The sequence below is a fragment of the Trachypithecus francoisi genome, unplaced genomic scaffold, assembly GCF_009764315.1.
Source record: "Trachypithecus francoisi isolate TF-2019V2 unplaced genomic scaffold, Tfra_2.0 Lachesis_group13, whole genome shotgun sequence".
Classification (NCBI taxonomy): Eukaryota; Metazoa; Chordata; class Mammalia; order Primates; family Cercopithecidae; genus Trachypithecus; species Trachypithecus francoisi.
The window spans coordinates 8837332-8860113 of NW_022681458.1; the positions used below are offsets into that span (position 1 = coordinate 8837332).

Consider the following 22782-nt stretch of genomic DNA (forward strand, 5'->3'; position numbering starts at 1 on the left):
CAATTGCATTATCTTTAAAATGGGAACGAGAGTGTCTAATATCATACAACTATTGTGGGAACCAAGATAACAAATGAAAATCTCTTAGCACAGGTGACTGGAACATGGTAGGAGCTTAAGTAAAGTGAAGGATTTAATAACAACAAAACACTCAGTTGGGAGCCTTTAAATCCTGAAGAGCAACCTGAAGCAAGGGGAAGGGGAAGGAAGGGTCAAAAATAATTGCAAGGCCCTGAACTCAGACAATAGAAACAGAAAAGTTAGGAGCAGTTACATACAAGGAAACAAATACAGCCTTCAGATGACTCGAGAAGTGCAAGATGATGAGGAACATCCAGGTGGCAGCTGGAAATGTAGGTCTGGAGACTAGAAGTGTCTTGGAGGACAGAAATCAGATTAGAGAGTTACCCATAATATGGGTTGGTAGTTAAGCAAAGGTGACTCAGGGCCAAGTGTCTACTGAAAAGAGAACCTGAGGACAAAGCCCTTGGGGAAGACTCAAATAAAGGGGTTTCAACAAAGAACAGGAGTGAGCAAAGTAGAGAGAATTTAAACATAACTATGGATACAGGAATCCCAACAAACACTGAAGATTTTATTATGAATATTGACATCCTATTGCACAATCGTCCCTGTGCTTTCAAACACAGTAACTGATTTGCTCCACCCAATGACCCTGGGTGATGCACAGGAGAATGAGGGTCTCCATCTCACAGAGAAAGAAATGAGTTCAGACATGTCACAATCTCACAGCTACTAAATAGCAGAGTTTTAACATGCATACAGGTCTAGGACTCTAAATCCAATTCTCTTAGTCCTGGACACTGGAGGAAACCACCCACAGGAGCTGAAAACAAATAGATTCAGAGTGAACTCCACCCATATAGCTCCCATCCCTGACACACATTGCATGAAATGCCTCTGAACCTTTTGTTGGCCTAGCAAATAATCAAAATTCAAGACCTAGCTCTTCTGTGAATGTTTCTCTGCTAACTTCTCTCTCTCTGCATAAATGTCGTTGCCTTCCTCTGCAGCACTGCTAATCCTTAGCCATTCTTTCACTATAAGGTTCCTCCGCCAGTTGTGGTGGCTCAAGCTGTAACCTCAGCACTTTGGGAGTCCGAGGCAGGGAGATCGCTTGAGTTCAAGAATTCAAGACCAGCCTGGGCAACATGGCAAAACTCCATCTCTACCAAAAATAAAAAATTAGCCAGGGATGGTGGCATGTACCCGTGGTCCCATCTACTCAAGAGGCGGAGGAGGAAGGATCACTGGGACCCAGGAAGTCAAGGCTGCAATGAGCTGTGATTGTGTCATTGCTCACGTGGTAAGCCTGGGTGACAGAGCAAGATCCTTTCTCAAACGCAAAAAAAAAAAAAAAGTTTCCTTGATGGGGCTATATTCCATTTATTTGTTTGCATATTTTTTCTTCCACTAGACAGTAAACCACATTACATTTATTTTTATATTTCTGAGAGTCTCCCACAATCCTTGGCACATAGAATGTGCTCAGTAAATATTGATTCTCTTTTCTCTTCTTCTGAAGAGAATGAGAAAGACTTGAATCAGTTGTAAAAGAAGCATTTGCAAAAAATAACGAGAAATAAATACTAAGCGGCAAGAGCCAGCTAAATTAAAATGCATGTCCATAAGATACTTCATGATACTGCAATGTCCTCCATTAACACAATGTGTCTGGAAACCAGGAAATAGTCAACAATTATTTCATCAAAATTGACACTTATCACCGTAAGAGATACAAGATAAATAAATGCAAATGAATAAAATTGGGAGACACTGAAATAAATTCATTTTTCTAGAATAATTCTACGCCTTCATATCTAAATTATAACTCCAATTTTCCATATAAATGCAAATATAACCATAAAGTTATATGCTCCCCAACTTGAAAACAAGTGTCTTAGCAAGAAAAGTCACAAATGTCCAGATGAAGGAAAGAAAGCCTAGATCTGGCAACACCTCAGAGGGACATTTCCTGATCTTTCCAGAGTTGTAAAGTAGCAATCTGTCACTCAGAAAGCAGGAAATCTCATCTATACTGTGTAGTAAGTTAGACCAACTGCAAACAGAAATTCAAACCTACCAGGATCTAGAGAAGAAACTGGCCACTTCATAACTGTTTGATGTGCATTAGGTTTTTCTTCCTTTCCTTTTAAAATCAATATACCGTATTTCAAAATTGAAGAGCAAACAAAAAAAAGTCCCTGTAACCAAAAAATTCAAATGGAATCCTAAATAAAAATGCCAGGTAACCTTTCCATTATGCTGGCTCACCCGAACTCCAAACATGAACCATTTCATAGCTTCCCTGTTTACTGATATAGAAAAAACCTTTCCTCGAGCACAGAGACCATCATTGAAGAGTGCTGTTTTAAATCTTATAAAAAGAGCAAGTCTATATTAGCACTGGAAAATTCTGTTGCAGCAAATAAACCCTATTACCTTCTCCTTAGGCAGGGGGTTGCTATCATCTTATTATAACAGAGTTTTTCCAAAAGATTCATATATACCTATGTCCACAGGCACTTTCTGCTGAAATGGCTTGAGAACTGTGTCCACTGACGCTTTGTGCACAGGAAATAATGCCCTGTCCATCCCACTACCTGAGTCTCGGATTCAGAGCTAAAGCATGTCAGGAAGTCCAGCAAAGAGCTGCTTTTCATTTCTTGGCTTCCCTGGCTAGGCTTAAATGACAGCACTCACTTGCCACACATGTTTTAACAAACTTTCAAATCCCTTAATGGCACACTCGGGACAAAGGATAATACACTGTTCAGGAAGCACCTTGAAGCCAAGAAAAGCAATTGATATTTCCACAGGGAGCTCTTGACAAGGCTTGCCAATAAGCTTTTCATTAGAAAATTTAACTATGGGCGCTATCATTTAAAAGACATATTTACAGACATTTTCAAGGGCATATTTGTTGGGAACTTTGTTTGCTTAGGGTAGCTAATCCAAACGTACCTTTTATCTAGTTAACAGCCAAAGAATGAACACTCTCTCTCCATTCTTCCAATTACTCAGGCCAAAATCCCTGTGCAGTCCTTATCAATCAGTCATTCGATTCCCTTCCCCACCCCAACTCAACCTCCCCCTCTCTCAAACACACAGCAACACACACACGCACACATACACACCCACCCCACATCCCAGCTGACAGCTAATCTTGTCAGCTCTACCTTCATTGCCACCACCCTGGTTTAGTCTCCATAATATCCATCCTGGATATGCCATTTGGACCCCAAATTGATCTACAGACTCAATGCAATCCGAATAGGCTTTATTCACAGAAGTAGATAAGCCAATTCTAAATTTGCCATCAGTATACACAGGAGCCCAAAGAGCCAAAATAATTTTGAAAAACAGATACCACTAGATATTAAAGCTCACTACAAAGCTATAGTAAAGAAAGAAAAGGAAGAAAAGGAAGGAAGGGAGGGAGGGAGGGAGGGAGGGAGGAAAGGAAAGGAGAGAGAGAAAGATAAATGAAGACAGAGTAGGTAAGATAGGTAAGTAGGTAAGGCCGGCACATAGGCAGGCTGGTAGGAAGGCAGGAAGGAAGAAAGGAGGGAAGGAGGGAAGATATACACATACATGTCTTTCCTAGTTTCTGTTCATTAAGAGGGCTTGGGAGAGTCTGGATATCTCCATTAAAAGGAACTAGGGAGTCTTAGAAAAACTGGCTGATTCGAGGGATAGCAAAGAGAAAGTTACAGGATGAGGTGAGAACATCACTAGGAAACAAGTGTTCAAAGAATGATGAGGACATGTCCAAATGGCACAGGGATCAACTTGGGGGGCTACCACTGGTCAAATCAGGGGCAGTTTGAACAATAATGATAGCAGTACATTACTCTTCAATATATAATTATAGTGATAGATTATCCCTCTGAGAAGCAAAACAATCTGCCCTTTCCCAAAGAGCATCTCTATACTAAACATACCCGCTTTTCAGGAACTGTGAATTCAAACATTCGCTCAGTGGTGTGGTAGTGCCTTCTCTCCTTTTAAGAGGCCCACTATCACTTCCACACCTAAGAGTCCAGCCTAGAGCTTCTAGTGGATCATGACAACATGAATGCCTGTCTCTCTCTAGAATAAGCCAACTAAAACCAGACCAGGCAAGGATGGAGAAGTTGCCTCTCAGCTGAGATGACTCCAGAGAAAGTAACATGCTGAAAGTAACCTCTGAAGCCAAGGCCGACTTTCCTTCACCTCAGCATAGCAGCCCCCCAACTCAGCCCACCCCATAGCTGAAGAGGATGAGTCTAGAAGCAAATTTCCTATTTGTCTAAAGAAGTTGTTTCCTTTTACAAAGTAAGAAAAGTTGTTTAGCTTTATAAATCAAAGGCTTGTTCTTGTTTTAACCTTGTTTGGGCCCAAGTGTGGTACAGCATCAGTACCTTGAAGAACAGGAGTGGTGAGGGAAAGAAGCATGTCTTTAATGAGGTAGTTCCTTCTCCACCACGCAGACTTTATTTCTGAGTAACTGTATATAACCCAACATCACTTCCAATTCACATTTCACACACAGTCATGTTTCATTTCAGACCAAGAAGACTTCAAATGTTCCCTGTAGGCTCTCTGCACAGGAACTGCACTTCTATGGTTCAGAAGTAATACAACAAAGGAAGCTATTGCCAGTTCTGAGGCTAGACTGGCTGCCACATACAAAATTATCCTGGAGGCAATCTGCTTATGAGATTGAATGTTGAAGAAAAAGTAGACAAGAATAAGAAAAAAAACCTGGCCACAAGCTGTAAAATGCAGCAGAACTATATGTGTACGTGTGCTCACAATAACATAAAAGCAAGGAGCTTATCTTCATTATGGTTGATCTTTTCAAGCTAAGACCTGCCCGAAGATTTGGGAAGAAAGTTACATTAACAAGAAGCTCTCCAGCTTCATGGACTAAGTCTCCAATCATGCAAGAAACATGTCTTTGCTTTCCCTTCTTACTTTCTTTGAGGACACCTAAGCCAGGTAACAAACAGCAAGCTATTTTTCAACAACTAGGAAAAAGAGACAAAAAGAGTATCTTTAGAGTTACACAGTCCCTGAGCAGCCCCAAATACTGCTTTCAAAATGAGCTGCTAAAATCTGTTCTTAAATAAGTTGCTCTGGGAAGTCCTAGCTAGAGCAATCAGACAAGAGAAAGAAAGAAAGGGTACCCAAATTGGAAAGGAAGAAGTCAAAGTATTCTTGTTTGCAGATAATATGATCTTATATTTGGAAAAACCTAAAGACCACCAAAAAAATTTTAGAGCTAATAAACAATTTCAGTAAAGTTGCAAGATACAAAATCAACATACAAAAATAAGCAGCATTTCTCTATGCCAACAGAGAACAATCTGAAAAATAAATCAAGAAAGTAATTGCATTTTTAATAGCTACAAATAAAATTAAGTACCTTGAAATTAACTTAACCAAAGAAATAAAAGACAACTACAATAAATACTATAAAACACTGATGATAGAAATTGAAGAAGACACACAAAATATGTAAAGATATTCCATGTTCATTGGTTGGAAGAATTAATAATGTTAAAATGTGCATACTACCCAAAGCAATCTACAGATTCAATGCAATACCTAACAAAATACCAAAGATATTCTTCATATACATAGAAAAAAATCTTCAAATTTATATGAAGCCATAAAAGACCCAGAATAGCCAAAGCTATCCTAAGTAAAAGGAACGCAACTGGAAAAGTCACATTACCAGACTTCAAATTACACTACAGAGCTACAGCAACCAAAACAGTAGGATACTGGCATAAAAAAAAGGCACATAGACCAATGGAAAAGAATAGAGAACCCAGTTTCTTCAATAAATGGTGCTGGGAAAACTGGTTATCTAAATGTAGAAAAATAAAATTAGAGCCCGATCTTTTGCCATATACAAAAATCACATCAAAATAGATTAAAAACTTAAATCTAAGACCTCAAACTATTAAACTACTAAAAGAAAACATTGAGGAAACTCTCCAGGACATTGGAGTGGGCAAAGACTTCTTGAGCGATACCCTACAACCACAGGCGACCAAAGCAAAAATGGACAAATGGGATCACATCAAGTTAAAAAGCGTCCGCACAGCAAAGGAAACAATCAACAAAATGAAGAGGCAACCCACAGAATGGAAAAAATCCACAAAATGGAGAAAGTGAAGAGACAACCCACAAAATGGAGAAAATATCTGCATATCCCTTTACAGATGGCTGACAAGGGATTAACAACCAGAATGTATAAGGAGTTCAAACAACTCTATAGAAAAAAATCTCAGCAATGCCACTACTGGGTATACATCCAAAAGAAAATAAATTGTTCTACCAAAAAGATACGTGTACTCATATGTTCATTGCAGCACTATACACAATAGGAAAGACATCGAATCAACCCAGGTGCCCAGTCCAGTGTTGGACTGGATAAAGAAAATGTGGTACACATACACCATGGAATACCATGTAGCCATTAAAAAAGAATGAAATCATGTCCTTTCCAGCACCATGGATGAAGTTGGAGGCCACTATCCTAAGTGAATTAGCTCAAGAACAAAAAACCAAATACCACATGTTCTCACTTAAAAGTGGAGGCTAAACAATGGGTACTCAGGGAAATAAAGACAGCAACAACAGACAGTGGGGACTTCCAGAGGGAGAAGGAAGGGATGGGGCAAGAGTTGAAAAACTAACTATTGGGTACTATGTTCAGTAACTGGGTGACAGGATCAATCATACCCCATACCTCAGTATCACACAATATAGTCAGGTAACAAACCTGCGCATGTACCCCAGGAATCTAAAATAAAAGTTGAAATTATTTTTTAAAAAAATTTGTAAAAAGAGTTGTTCTGAAGTCACCTAAGATTCAGGGCTTATGCTGGGTTTAGTGGTGCTATTATTTTTGATAGTTAAGCCAACGGCGAGCCTTGTGATAGTAGAGTGGCAGAGTAACTATCTTTTAAAACCAACAATTTTCTGAGCATATAAGTCTAGAATACAGATTTCATATTGTTTTTATTTTAATCATTTTAAAAGCGTTCATCTTTTCCCTACTTTGATAGAAGCATAAAAAATGAGTTCACTGTAAGCTGGTTCTGCCATATAACCTTACAGTTTATGCTGTTGCAAGAATTCTTCTGAAAATTATCCTGGGCAGAGATTTTTGTATACAAAATATCAGCCAAGAACAAATTTTTACAGCTGACTTCTAAACCCTTTAAAATTGCATTTCATAATGGAAATACTGACAGATGCTTTACCCCAGAAGCACTATTTTAGTATTTCTAGCTTTTCCAAAATACAATACTATGAACTCAGGATCAGCATGTAAAAAAGGAAAAACAAAAAGGTCATAAGTTATAAAACCATTTAAGAAAATGGGCACAAAGAAAAACATGCTTTATGGACGAAACATGTTTAGATGCATCTACATGCCATAACTGTTAAATTTAATTCTGCAATGCTTTCTTAAATCACTGAGTCAGGATTTCAAATAGAAGCCTTAACCCAAGGATTCTTCATGATCAGTGACTGACTTAAACCTGGATTTACAGCCACTCACACATATACAGAGTCCAGTTCTGTGTCCACACTGGGAAAAGTAGGGGCTTATCTAACTTCTTATTGACTCAAGAAGGAGGAAGGCTGTAAAGCAGTATGAGTCTGGGAAAATTTGGAAGAGCAGGAAGCCATGTGTGGTAAACAGAAACTCAAAACAGATAATTGGTGACAATGACATCCCAGTGCATAGGATAAAGGTTAGGTATAGTAGACATTTGTGGCTAAACGAATCTTTCCCATACACCTTCCACAACCTGCAAAATTGGCTTACTAGTTCTAATCAGAAACAGAGAATGTTACTGCCCAACTCAATACCCTCTACCCAGATCAAACTGCATCTATGACAAAAACCATTACCAAAATGCATGTATTTCTTTTAGATTCTAGAAGCTCTATGATATGAGGAAAAGGCCACAGAATTAGAGCTTTCAAGAACTGAGGTACTAGCTTTGTTACTCAATACTTAACTTGAAGCACATCCCAGTTTTATCAACTTTGAAACAGAAAAGTGAAAAATCATTACATCTCCAGCTTTGAGACTCTACCACTCTCATAGTGAAACCATGGTGGGGGGGATGTAAAATATAAGTGACATGTCAATGAGAGCAAGGACAGAGGGTGAGTTCACTTATGGGAAGAAATATTTAACTTTTTGTGACCAAATCTGCTTGTGTTCAAACTGACCATTGCAATTACAACATAACTATTTGATTATATTTGTGTACTGGTTAAAGGGAATACAGAGGAATGCCATTAATTTTTCTCTTGTTTTAAAATAAACACTTTTGGATAATATAACTCATTTTTAATTACATATAGAAAAATACACAAACGATAAATGCATAATATGATGAATTTTTACAAATAAACAACGCCCACATACAACACTAACCAAGATGAGGAAACAGAGTCTCACTAGTATGTTAGTTTTCTATGTGACACAGAAACTTACCACAAACTTAGCAGTTTAAAACAAGACACATTTATTATCTTACGACTTCTGTGGGTCGAGTATCTCGGTATGGCTTAGCTGGGTTCTCTAGTGGCGATCTCAAGGCTGTAATCAAGGTGTCGGTCAGCTGGGGCTGCCATCTCATCTACAGTTTAACAATTAGAGTCCTAACAGAAGCCTGGGTGGCTGTCGGCAAAATTCATTTTCTTGAAGCTATAAAACTCCTGGCAGTTTGTTTCTTCAAGGGCAGCAAAGAAGAATCTCTAACTCCTGGATGCTATTTTAAAGGGTTCACCTGATGAGGTCAGGTCCACAAGGATAATCTCTCTTACAGTAAACTTAAAGTCAGCTGATTAGGGACTTCAATAACATCTGCAAAAGCCCTTTGCCTCTGCCCAAAATTGTGACTTGCTCATAGGAAAGATACTCCATCATATTCACAGGTGCCACCCACACTCAAGGTGAGGGAATTATACATGGTGTGTATATTTAAGGAGGAGAATCTTGAGGGCCATCTTACAATTCTGCCTGCCAGAACCAACACTCAAGAAGCTCTTCTCTTGCCCCTTTCAATTATTGTCCCTACAAAGACAAATAATATCCTGATAAAACTATAGTTTTATGCTTATAAGTAGAAACATCAGTAGTTTTGTGTTTGGCCATTAGATTCATACTTAATTGCTGCACATTGCTGTAGTTCATCCATTCTCTCTGCTAGACTGTATTCTATTATATATACATACAATATATCCATTTTACTATTGAGATTTGGGTGGTTTCCAGTTTGGGGCTATTTTATATCATATTGGTAGGAAGATTCCTAGACATATTTTTTTGTGTACAAATGTACCCATTTCTGTTGGCCATATACCTGGGAATGAAAATTCTGGGCCACAAGATATCAGCAACTTTAGCAAATGATGCCAAGCAGTTTTCCAAAGCAGCTATATCGACATTCCCGCTAGCAGTATATGAGAATTCCAGTTACTCTACACCTTACCGACTGTTAGTATTGTTTACCTATTTATTTTGGCCCTTCAGGCAGAAGTGAAGTAGCACTGCTTTTGACTTGCGTTTCCCTGATAACTGATAAAGCTGAGCATCTTTTCCTAAGTGCATTGGCCATTTGGATAGCTTTTTGTGAAGGGCCTGCATCACTCGTTTGCCCATTTTGCTATCTGTTGTCTGGTTTTTTTCTCAATTATAACAGGGAATTCTTTATAAATTCTAGTTAGGAGTCCTTTGTAGAATATATACCTGGTTGCATATATCTTCTCCCATTGTGTAGATTAATATTTACTTTCCTTGTGGTATTTTTGAAGAGTTCTTTAATGTACTCCAATCTATTAATTTTTCTCCTTCATGGTTGGTGTTTTTTGTTTTTTGTTGTTGTTGTTGTTTTGAGATGGAGTCTTGCTCTGTCACCCAGTCTGGAGTGCAGGGGCATGATCTCAGCTCACCTCCGCCTTCTGAGTTCAAGTGACTGTCCTGCCTCAGCCTCCTGAGTAGCTGTGACTATAGCCACACACCACCAGGCCCAGCTAATTTTTCTATTTTTAGTAGAAACGGGGTTTCACCATGTTGGCCAGGCTGGTCTCCAACTCCTGACCTCAGGTGATCTGCCCATCTCAGCCTCCCAAAGTGCTGGGATTACAGGTATGAGGCACCACGCCAGGCCTATTTTTTGTGTCCTGTTTTTATAAGAAATTTTTGGTGCCCCTAAAGTCATGAAAATATGGTACCATGTTTTCCTCGAAAAGCTTTACTGTTCTACCTTTCACATTTAGGTTTTTTTTATCTACCTAGAATTGATTTTTGTGCATGGTATAAAATAAAGGTCAACACCTTTCTTCTCCAAGTGGATAACCAATCAGCCTTGCACCACTTGTTGAAAAGAGCATTCTTTCCTCCACTGCATTGCACTGTCACCTTTGTCATAATCAAGTGACCATATATGAGTCTATTACTGGACTTTGTATTCCATTCATCAGCTTATGTATCTCTCCTTATACTAAATACCATACCATTTTAACTGTGCTCACTTATGGTAAGTCTTGATGTTGGGCAGTTTAAGAACTCCAGCTTTGTACTTCAAAATTGTCTCAGTTATTTCAGTCCTTTGCATTGTCATCTATTTTTAAAATCAGCTTGTTACTTTCCACACACACACACAACAACGATTGCTGGAATGCTGGCTTGGACTCTGTTAAATGCAGCGATCAATTTGGGAAGAATTAATATTTTTACCAAAATAAATTTTACAGTCCATGACCGTTTAGTTAGAGCATCTTTAGCATCTTTTGATAACATTGGGTCGTTTTCAGTGTTGAGGTCTTGAAAACTCTTTTTTACATGCCAACATAAGGGTAACATTTTTTCTTTGTTGTTGATACACAGAAATACAAATAATTTTTGTAGGCTGACTTTGTATGTAGCAGCCCTTTTAATTCTCCATGTATACAATCAACTAGTCTGAAAATGATGAGTACTGTCTTACTTTCCCAATCCTCCTATCTTTTTTCTTGCTTTATTACATTAACTATAGTCTATGATATAACATGGAATAAAAGTAATGATAGTGAGCATCCTCGCTTCATTCCCATCATCAGAGGGAAAGCTTTCACCGTTTCAACATTAGCTATGATGTTTACTGTAGGCTTTTGTAAGAAGCCTTTATTAGATGAAAGTCTTCTTCTATTACTAGTACTTATCATGAATGGATCTTTAATTTCATCAAACACTTTCTACAGAAACTAGAGTAACCATAAGATTTTTCCTTTCTTCTGGTAACATGATGAATTACATTATTTGAGTTTTGAACAGTAATCCTCCAATCTTACATTAGTGGAATAAATCTTACCTGGTCATAATGTATTATACCTAATACATATCAATGGATTCAATTTTCTGTTACTTTATTTAGGGCATTTGTATCAGTGTTTATAAGAGGGCTTTCCCCACAATTTTCTTATATTTTATTATCTTTGTCAGGTTTTGATATCAAGGGCATGCTGGCCTCATAAAACATTTTTCTGTTCTCCAGAATAGTTTTGTAAGATTGGTGTTATTTACCTGTTTTAAACATTTGAAAGCATTCACTGGTAAAGCCATCTGACACTGGAGTTTTCATAACTCAAAAAGGTGTCAAATAAGCCTAAAATGAATGAGTTGAGGAAAGCCATTTAACTTACTGGTTCTATGACAAAAATCATACTTTATGAATTTCGTATGATTGGTCGGTTGTTGTTTCCCTAATGAATTTAGAGGTCTCTGCTAAAAGAAAAGAATTTTCCTTTCAAATTAGAAAAAAGTAAGTCACTTCTGGCTTTTCCATTTGTTAAAGTAGTTTCCAAATGTTAAAGTATTACTTAAATCTTCTATGGTTCTTAAATAAAGACAGAATAGGTTTTGAAAGTAAGCCTCCATGGATCCATTCTAGCCTAACAGACAATATAAACTTTCTGCATGTTCCATGAGGACAGCACACTGCGTTATATTCAATGATATGTTCTCTTATCTGGTACACAGTAGATGTCCAAAATAATATTTGTTGAATGGTCGCATCATTGAAGAAGAAAAGAAACACTAACTGATACTATGATATTATGAAATAATTTAAAAATATAAATTTGTTCTTCATCCCCAGTTCCTAATACAGAACTCCTAAAAATCCCACGAATTTTCTTACTGATGGGGTGAGAGGAACATCTTTTGTTATTGGTAGTAAGTCCCTTTCGAACATACCTCAGATTATGCGAACGAGGGACTCCTGGAGGATGGGGCCAGCTGCCAGAGAATGAACCACATGATTAGAGGGTTGGAACTTTCAGCCCAACCCCCTGACCTCCAGAAAGGGACAAGGGGCTGGAGATTCAGTTCAATGACCAATGATTTCATCTATCACCCCTGTGTAATGTGGCCTCCATAAAAACCATAAATGAGTTCAGAAAGCTTCGGGGTTGGTAAACACAGGGAGATGCTGGTAGGGTGGAGGACTTCAAGAGGGTATGGCAGCTCCACACCCTTCCATAGAGGCACTATGTACCTCTTCATCTGGCTATTCATCTGTATTCCTTGCAATATCCTTTATAATAAACTGGTAAACATAAGTCAATGTTTCCCTGAGTTTTATAAACCATTATAGCAAATTACTGGACCTGAGGGGGCTATGGGAATCCCCAAATAATAGCCAGTCCGAAGTACAGGCAGCCCAGACTGTGACTGGCACCTGGGTGGAGGGCAGTCTTGTGGTATGAGTCCTTAACCTGTGGGGTCTGTGCTAACTCTGCGTAGTGTGAGGACTGAGTTAAAATGTAGGACACCCAATTAGAGTCTGAGGAGAACTAGTTGGTGTGGAAAATCCACATAGTTTATGTCAGAAGTGTTGAGAGTAGTATAGAAAAACAGTGTTTCCTTTTAGACATGTAAGTACCCTCCTTGTTTTTATTTTTAAAAGTATACTTTGAAACTACTTTTAACTTAATAATAAAACTGACACCAACATATTTTCTAAATTCTGTATAGCCTTAACAGAAGTACCTTGAAGATGAAGTTGGGATGTTGTACAAACAAAAACCCAAATTCAAGAATTTACTCATTTTCTTCGGATTTAGGAACTGACTTTTTATCTGTTGCCGAACATTGTCTCCTCATGAATTAAATCAATATGCTCTGGTCTATTTAGAAATGAGCACATGAATAATGAAAAAGAAATACTATAGTGCAGTCCATCTCACAAAGAAATCTCTATCTGCAATATGCAATGTTACCAAAGCCCTAGAAGAGTGCCTAACACAGATACTCAACAACACATGGCACTTGCCATTTCTAACCTCATCACATAGTGGGAGTCATTCATAGTAAGTGATGCAAATACCACCCAGAAGAAAACATCAAAAGCCACTGGAATGTGAACAGAGACAATATAAAGGGCCCTATAATATGTGAAAAACATCTAAAGATTTTTCAACTCAAAAAACATCAGCACTGGATAACAATTGTAAAGATATGAAGGAAAGGCTTCCCAGAGGCAACAACCTATGAAACCAGTCTAGAAAGATGAGTGGGGGAAAGAGAAAGAGACACATGCAGAGAACCACAAGCAAAGGAAACTGTGCATAAAAAGAAAATGTAAGCATGCAGCTGCATGGTGCATTCAAAGACCTTCTGTATGTGGTGCCCAAGATTACGGGTATGCTAAAGGAAATACAGTTGCCCAGGAGGGAAGAGGGCAGGTCATGGAAGGCCTTTATATCATACAAAGGAATAAGAATGTAATTGGTAATAAAAACCTAAAAGATTGTAGTCTGAGCTGGTACTAACTGAGAAATAATTAAACTACTGTATTTGAGACCCCAAGGAGAAAATAGACCAGCCTGGATCAACTGAAATCTACAAACAAGCTTATTTAACTCTGTAAACAAAAAGAAATTAAGATGGAGGCTGGGCGCAATGGCTCATGCCTGTAATCCCAAAACTTTGGGAGGCCGAGGCAGGTGGATCACCTGAGGTCAGGAGTTCGAGACCAGCCTGACCAACATGGCAAAATCCCGTCTCTACTAAAAATACAAAAAACTAGCCAGGCATGCTGGCAGGCACCTGTAATCCCAGCTACTTGGGAGGCTGAGGCAAGAGAATCGCTTGAACCAGGAGACGGAGGTTGTGGTGAGCCAAGATCGCACCACTGCACTCCAGTCTAGGCGACGGAAAAAGACTCCATCTCAAAAAAAGAAAGAAACTAAGATGAAAACAAATCCAAAATCAACTATAAACATTAATGAAGAAACACTATAGAAGACATTTATAAACAACATACTCAATCTTTTATATTTGGGGGGAAAATTATCCAGCTCCCATGTGCAAACATCCAGCAGATCCGACTTGATTCATTGCTATGTTTTCTCTTCCAGTTAGTTAGTTCTTAAGAAAACAAGTTTCTGCTTTGTAAGATTACTAAATTTAGTGAATTCATCCTGTGCTTTTGGTCTTCCTAGTCGTAAAAGTTTACATCACAAGAAACAATCCTGTATCTTTTTCTGGTGTTTGGAAACACTGAAATTGTTCAACAAGTATCTACTCCCTGCCTACTGTATGCCAGTTAACAGGTGGCTAGATAGAAGAGAAGGAAAATGAAAGAATAAAACTCACATTTTAAAAGCACCTACTACTTGTCAGACACTATTTTAGGTGATTACAGCTCATTCATCCTTATCAAAAACTTACACCATTTATAGGTAAGGCCCCTAAAGCCCAGAGCCAGTAAATAAAGGATCTAGAATGGAGACCCCAATCTAACTTGAAAGGTTCCGGTTGTTACCTTAATACCATGAATATAAATAAAATAAGACAAAACCCCTGCCCTCACCAGTTGAGACTTGGGAGGCATGCATGCTTCTCTTCCTTTAAACATACAGTTCCCTTTCCTAAAATATTCTCTTCTCCCCTTAGTTTTCACTTTGCAAACTCTCCTTTCCAACTGAAATTCAAATGTCACTCTTACAAGAAATTTAAGTTCCCTTAGGCAGAGCCATTGTCTCCCACTCCATACACCTCCTTCATCTCTGTGTCCACTTCTGTGTTAAGAAACGTATCACACAGCAATGTGGCTCTCTGTCTACACATCTGATTTCTGCAATGGTCTCCAAGTTCATCGAGGGTAGTCAAAGTGTGTTCATCTTTGTATCTCCAGGACCCAGGCCAGTGCCACGTACAAAGATGCCAATCAAAAAATGTCGAATAAACAAATGGATGGTGGAAATCCTCCAAATAGAAGTGTCAGTTTAAACTAGGAAAGTACATAAAGACCTATCTGGAAATGAATGTAAAGAAAGAAAAGAGGACATAGGCTAGAAGCTTAAGAAATGTCTACAACTGGCTGGGCGCAGTGGTTCATGCCTGTAATCCTTTGGGAGGCCAAGGTGGGTGGAACACCTGAGGTCAGGATTTTGAGAGCCTGGCCAACATGGCAAAACCCCATCTCTCCTTAAAAAAAAAAAAAAGAAAAAGAAAAAAAAAGATTAGCTGGACGTGGTGGTGCACCTATAATCCCAGCTACTCAGGAGGCTGAGGCAGGAGAATTGCTTGAACTCAGAAGGCAAAGGTTGCAGTGAGCCAAGATCATGCCATTGTACTACAGCCTGGGCAACAGAGCGAGACTCCATCTCAAAAAAAGAAAAAAGAAGTGTCTACAACTAAGTGGAGAAAAGAGAGAAATCAATAAAAAAACAAACACACTGAATAGAAGAAACAGAACCGGGCCATGGAACTAATGAGAGGTTATTACAAAGAAAATGGAAATCAATGGTCTTAAATCACTGTAGAAAGCTCAAGGAAAATGAAAACTAAGAAAACAACCAATGAAAACAGGTAGGAAATCAGTGACAACCATGAAAAGAACAACTTTGGTAGAAAGCTGGGGTAGAAAACAAACTGCAGAATCCACATCACTAGTGAGAAATAGACATTGGGTCTAAAATGTCTGGCTACAAACAAAAGGAAAAGAAACAGGAGCATGAAAGAAAAGTCTGCACAAAACAAGCATGTGTATGCTTACAGAAATATGTCTATGTCCCTGACTTGAGAGTTAATACCATGAGGACACAAATCCAGCCTTAGGCACACAGAAGTGGCACTGTGCCCAAAGCAAAGTGCTAAACACAGAAATAACACATATGAGAAACAGACAATACTAAAGATGATAAAACCAATATTTAAAATATCAACAAGGTCACAGGATGAATGGAAAGCCAAAAAGTTAAAGAAATAAAAGCAAATTTGTTTATCTCTTTTAATTATTTAATTAAAGAATGGATAAAAACCTGTGTCTCAGGTTTTCCCTGTGTCCAGACTGTCTCCCCAGTTCTGGAGGCTGGGAAGTCCAAGATTAAGGCATCAGCATCTGGTGAGGGCTTTCTTGCTATGTCATCATGTGGACAGAAGGTAGAAGTCGGAAGGCAGAAGGGCAAGAGTAAGAAAACCCAATTCTGCAAGCCCTTTTATTTATAATCCATTCAACAGGGCTCTACCCTCATGACCTAAACACCTCCCAAAAGACTCCACATCTGCCAACTCTGGTGCATTTGAGATGATGTTTCCAACATATGAAATCTGGGGATACATTCAGACCACAGCAACCTGGTAGCACACAGAATCCACTTGAATAATTTCTTATCTTTTGACCTAGTAATTCATTTTTTTTGTAGAGTAGGGCTTTATTTCCAGGAAACAGTGTGTTAGTTGGAGATGGGTATTTTTTAAAAAACATCAAGGTAGATCTAATATGTTCAACAAAGTGGGGCGGCTCAGCCAGAGGCGAAGTAGAAAGATTCTCTAGCATTTGCTTGTCATCCTGCTGCAACCAGAAATCCACATGTGGCAATGGCATCCAGGAGTACGGTCCTATACGAAGTTGTTCTGTCTCTGCATCGTAAATGCTAATCACTGGTCCTCCTGCTAAAGTTCGCGCAGCCCACAGCTGCTCCTCCGGACCCCGATCTTGAAAAGAAGCTCTGTAAATCTCTGCAGTCTTCATGTTGACAGCAATGCCATATATTATTGGAAAGTGGTTTTCGTTTTCTTCCCGGTCATTTAATTGTCACACATAATGTCACTAAGTGAATGTCATCTTCTTGCCTGTCAAATTCACTAAGAATTTGATGAGTGAGTTTTTGTGACAACTGCCTGTCGTCACTGAAGCCTCCAACGAGGTACACGTCCAGCCTTCCACACTGAATGTGGTGGGAAAAGGATTTTATGGAGTTCATGATCAAGGGGAATTCAGCTTTGGTGTCGGTTCCGTCACAATGTGTCAAGCAGGTGGCCCCATTACCTGTTTGCCTCAGGACCACAATGTAACAAGTAGTGGCATCATCAGAACCCAGAACGGAGATGGAGCCATTCTTCAGGGAGGTCACTGCAAGCTCTCTTTGCTGAACATACAGAAGGCCCTGGGGTCCCACTTGTTGAACAGACTGACCTCTGAGAAGTCTGGCTCTTTCCTCCAAAGGCAGGTGGGCTCGGACGCGGCAGCGTGGGCGAGGACTGCAGCAGCCGCACTTGCCTCCCCTGGACAAGCAGCGGCATCACGGAGGCGATTGCCCAGGCAGGCCCAGGGAGGCGGCACCCCCCCACCCGCAGCCCCAGGCCGCCCGCCGCCCCCGCCAATAGTATTTAGATTAGGTAACTAAGCTACTTGAGTTCCTAAACTATATTCAATAACACACTATAACAACAACGATACTAAACAACCTCCTTCAACAACAGGAACAAACACATTTTGGGCATATACAACTCTTATTAAGTGCCCACAAGATTTTTTTTTAAGAGAGAACTTTTGATGCTCCAGAAGTAACTCATAAAATAATACAGCAAAGGGGCATCAAATTCACAGTCTAGGAGACAGAGGGGTTCCATTCTGAAATGTCCAAAATGGTGACTTGCGTGTGAAAAGAAACAGGAGCAACATAACTGCAGCTCATATAGTAGACAAAATGCCAAAGAAAACAAGTAATTTTAGGGCTTAACTTGTTTATATATTCATAAGACTAATTTCTTTGGGGTCAGAAAAGTTTGGGGACAGTATCTTTCAGTCATCTTTATTTTAAAAATCATTTTTGTTAAACATGGAGTCACCACGTGACCCAATAACTCCACTCCTATGCAAATACTCAAAAGAAGTGAAAACATGTGCTTATATAAAACCTTGTGCATGAATGTTCACAACAGCATAATAGCCAGAAAGTAGAAACAACCCAAATGTTCATCAACTGATGGAAGGATAACAAAACGTGGCATGTCCACACATGGAATGTTATTCTGCCACAAAAAGTACTGATATATGCTACAACATGGAAGAATCCTGAAAATATTATGCTAAGTGAAGGAATACAAACACAAAACGACAAATATTGTACAATTCTATTTATATGAAATATTTAGAATAAGAAAATCCATAGAGATTAGTGGTTACCAGCATCTAGGAAGAAGGCGAACAGAGAGTGACTACTGCTTAATGGGCACAGGGATTCTTTTGGGGGTGAATAATGTTCTGGAATTAGATGGTGGTGAGGGTTGCACAAAATTGTAAATATACTAAAACCACAAAACTGTATACTTTAAAATTATTAAAATGGTGAATTTTATGTTATGTGAATTTTATCTCAAATATTTTTTAATTTTAATCATTTTTTGGCATAATCTAACCACCTCTTACAAAGTCTGGATGAAAAGATAATTCCAGTTACAAATAATAAATCATTTTGATAATGCAGGTGCCTCATTTATTAAAAGTTTATCTTTTTGATAAACCTCAAATATAGTCATTTAAAGTTTCAGACTGTTTTTCTTTACATTTTCCTCTTCTAGTTCTTTACACTATCAACTATAGAAAGAGCAGCTATCTTCTTTTTCTTTCTAATCCCACCTGATGCACTAGCATATCATTTTGCAGTAGCACAGGCCAAATGGAAAAACAGTAATACTCAAGTTATGAGGAGGTGCTTTACACTTTCAAGTGTTTCAAGATACAAAAATTCTGTATATTGAAATAACTGCCATAATCTGTAAATTTACTTGTCAAAAAGACTTCGAACTATGCTGAAAACTACTACAAGTGGGTCTCAAATAGAAAGTTGTGACAAACATGTATTAAACATAATGTAACAGGTAATCTCCTTCCGGAAAAAAATGAGTGAAGTTGGAGTCCAGTAAGACAGAAATGACATGATTGTCTGAACTTAAGATGAACTCCAAGGCTGGGCATGGTGGCTCATGCCTGTAATCCCAGCATTTTGGGAAGCCGAGGCAGGAGGACAGCTTGAACCTAAGGGTTCGAGACCAGCCTGGGCAATACAGCAAGACCCCATCTTAAAAATAATAATAATAAATAAAATGATCTCCCCAAAATGGGAAGGAGGTAGGTTACAGAACACTTAGTGGGATAAAAATAACTCAAGATATTCTAAAATCTATCTCTTTTCAATAAACGAATCAGTGGGTTTTTCCAACTACAAGAACAATATATCCTTCAACTGCTAGAGCTAACTAGAGAAGGGGCTGAAGGGTTAGAGTGAGGGATCTAGAGTCTAAAACAAGGAAATCGTTATCATTACTTGAAACCTCTAAGTCCCAACAAGTTACACTGCACCCATGGCTCTCCTCCAGGACCAGCTATAATAATGTCATATACAAGTTCCTCCTTTCTCTATAGTGACAAACTAATTTTTATCCTAAGAGCAAAAAAGACCTACTCATCCACATCAATGCTTCTGAAAATGTAATGCTCATACAAATCACTTGGGGATCTCGTTAAAATGCAGATTCTCATTCAGTGGGTCTTGGGCCTGAGATTCTTCCATGCTGATAGTACATGGACCACACTTTGAGTGGCAATAATCCAAATTACCCCAAAAGGAAAACCACGCCCAACACCAAGTATGTATTAGAGAGGACAGGCAGAAAGCCCAAAGCCAATATACCCAGGCTCAACCTCCTCACTTTCAAAAGACCCCATATCTTATCCCAAAGGACCTGAGACTGCAGTGCTTATAGACTAAAGATAGTGCATCATAATTTCAAGGAAAAGAAATGACTATGCACTAAGTGTGACAGTATCCAGCTCATCTTAGACAGCGTTCATCCAGTGAGACTGGGTAACATGATTTGAATGTGTCCCCTCCAAAATTCAGGTGTCGCCAATGTTATGGTATTAAGAAGTGAATGGCCATGTGCAGTGGCTCACACCTGTAATCCCAGCACTTTGGGAGGCCAAGGCAGGCGGATCACCTGAAGTCAGGAGTTTGAGATCAGCCCGGTCAAAATGGCAAAACCCTATCTCTACTAAAAATACAAAAATTAGCTGGGCATGGTGGCAGGCGCCTCTAATCCCAGCTACTCGGGAGGCTGAAGCAGGAGAATTGCTTGAACCCAGGAGGTGGAGGTTGCAGTGAGCCGAAATCGCACCACTGTACTCCAGCCTAGGCAACAGAGCGAGACTCTGTTTCAAAAAAAAAAAAATGAGGCCTTTAAAAGGTGATGATATCATGAGGGCTCCTCCTTTATGAATGGGAGTTAGGCCCTTATAAAAGAGGCTTCACACAGTGGTAGGCCCACTTGCTGTTCCGCTTTCTGCCATGTGAGGACACAGCGTGCCTTCCCTCTGGAGGATGCTGCCTTCACCAGGCAGTTGAACCGTGCCTTGATCTTTGACTTTCCAGTCTCCAGAACTATGAGAAAATAAATGTCTATTCTTTATAAATCACCCAGTTTCAGGTATTTTGTTACAGCAGCACAAAACTGAGACCAGTAAGACACTGGGTCTGACTGTCTGCGATCTGGCTTTGTCAGTGCTCAGTAAGAAGCTGATAAGACCTTATCTCTGGTCACCAATCTTCTCAAAATCTCCCCTCTAGCTATATTTTTAAAACTTTTTGGACTTAGAGAAGGTTAGTCTCTCTTTTCCATCAAGCCTTCTCTACTCTCCACATGGTTTGCAGTTTTCCATTCAGACTTCATTTCTTCCCAAAATTCCTTTCCAGAAAGCATTCCCTGGCCCTCTGTAAGCTAGCTGGGTATCCCTATTGCACACTCCCATGACACCCAGGACTTTTTCTCTATCACTGCACTTACTACTCTATTATTGCTCCACTAGACTGATTTTCTCAACCTGAGTTCCCAGGAGAATTAAGCCCCCATACACCAAGGCATCCATCACATGTAATAAATAACGACGACATGGCCGGGCGCAGTGGCTCACACCTGTAATCCCAGCACCTTGAGAGGCCAAGGCAGGCGGATCACGAGGTCAGGAGTTCAAGACCAGCCTGAACAGCATGGTGAAACCCTGTCCCTACTAACAACAACAAAAAAAAAAAATACAAAAATTAGTCAGGTGTGGTGGCACGTGCCTATAATCCCAGCTACTCAGGAGGCTGAGGCAGAATTGCTTGAAGCCGGGAGGCGGAGGTTGCAGTGAGCTGAGATCGCACCACCGCACTCCAGCCTGGGTGACAAAGTGAGACTGTCTCAAAAATAATAATAATAAATAATAAATTATGGCTCTACTTTCCATCTGGAATGGCACTACTTAAGTACCATCATTGGGAGAACTGAGCAAGCAGTCATTTTCTATGTTCCATGGTTTAGATGCAATCAGGACCCTATTTTATGCCTTACTGTATTCCTGAGATATAGGACTATACCTGACTCATAATAGGCACTCAGTCTAAGTCTGAAGGAGGCACTGCATAAGTGGATGAGGCCCCTTCCTTGCTGACGGCCTATATTCTAAACCAGCGGTCCGCAACTTTTTGGCACCAGGGACCGGTTTCAAAAATTGTGGAAGACAATTTTTCCATAAACCAGGGGCATGGTTTTGGGATGATTCACACACATTACATTTATTGTACACTTTATTTCTATTATTATTACATTGTAATACATAATGAAATAATTATACAACTTGCCATAATGTAGAATCAGTGGGAGCCCTGAGCTTGTTTTCCTGCAACTAGACAGTTCCATCTGGGGGTGATGGGAGACAGTGACAGGTCATCAAGCATTTGATTCTCAAAAGGAGCACACAACCTAGATCCCTCATATGTGAAGTTCACAATCGGGTTAGCGCTCCTATGAGAATCTAATGCCGCTGCTGATCTAACAGGAGGCGGAGCTCAGGGAGTGATGTGAGCAATGGGGAGTGGCTGTAAACATAGACAAAGTACTAGTCCATGGTCCGGTGGTTAGGGACCCCTATTCTAAACCATTTATCTCAATCACTCTCATTTTCTATGCTCCAATCTGTTAGAAACCTCCTAGGTTCCTGACTCTGAATTCACTTCCTCTTTGTAGCATTATACTCTTGAAATAACCTTTGTCACTTGCCTAAGAGCACTGACCTTTAGCTAACTTCGTACTAGTCTGTACTACTATATCCTGTACCTCTGACAATTTTTCTGGTGACACAAATGGTGCCAGTTTGGCATCTAAAAAGGACTATGTGGAAAACTATTTATCTTTTCTCTGATCGCTGCAAACACGAATTCATGCTACTCATTGCTCAAGAGAATAGCAAAAACGCCTGAAGCATAAGGGTAGAGGCCCCAGGACACTGGATGACGAAGTACATGAGAAGCAGGAACAAGCAGCAGTAAAGAGAGAGAGCCATGCCAGAAAGTTAAGATGGACAAGGTACTCCCTATTCAATTTCCTATTTCCACAAATATTACTTACACCTTCATCTTCAGGATCCA

The 22782-nt window shown here is 39.4% G+C and overlaps 1 protein-coding gene and 1 pseudogene across 5 annotated transcripts in view; both read right to left on the reverse strand.

Moving 5' to 3' along the window:
- The window catches only part of DIS3L2 (DIS3 like 3'-5' exoribonuclease 2), a 373789-nt gene that overhangs the window by 255352 nt on the left and 95655 nt on the right, over window positions 1-22782 (reverse strand). The gene's annotated exons all lie outside the window — the stretch shown is intronic.
- Window positions 16505-17617, reverse strand: LOC117094374 (annotated as a pseudogene). The gene has a single exon (XR_004441525.1). The product of XR_004441525.1 is annotated as a protein N-terminal asparagine amidohydrolase-like (transcript).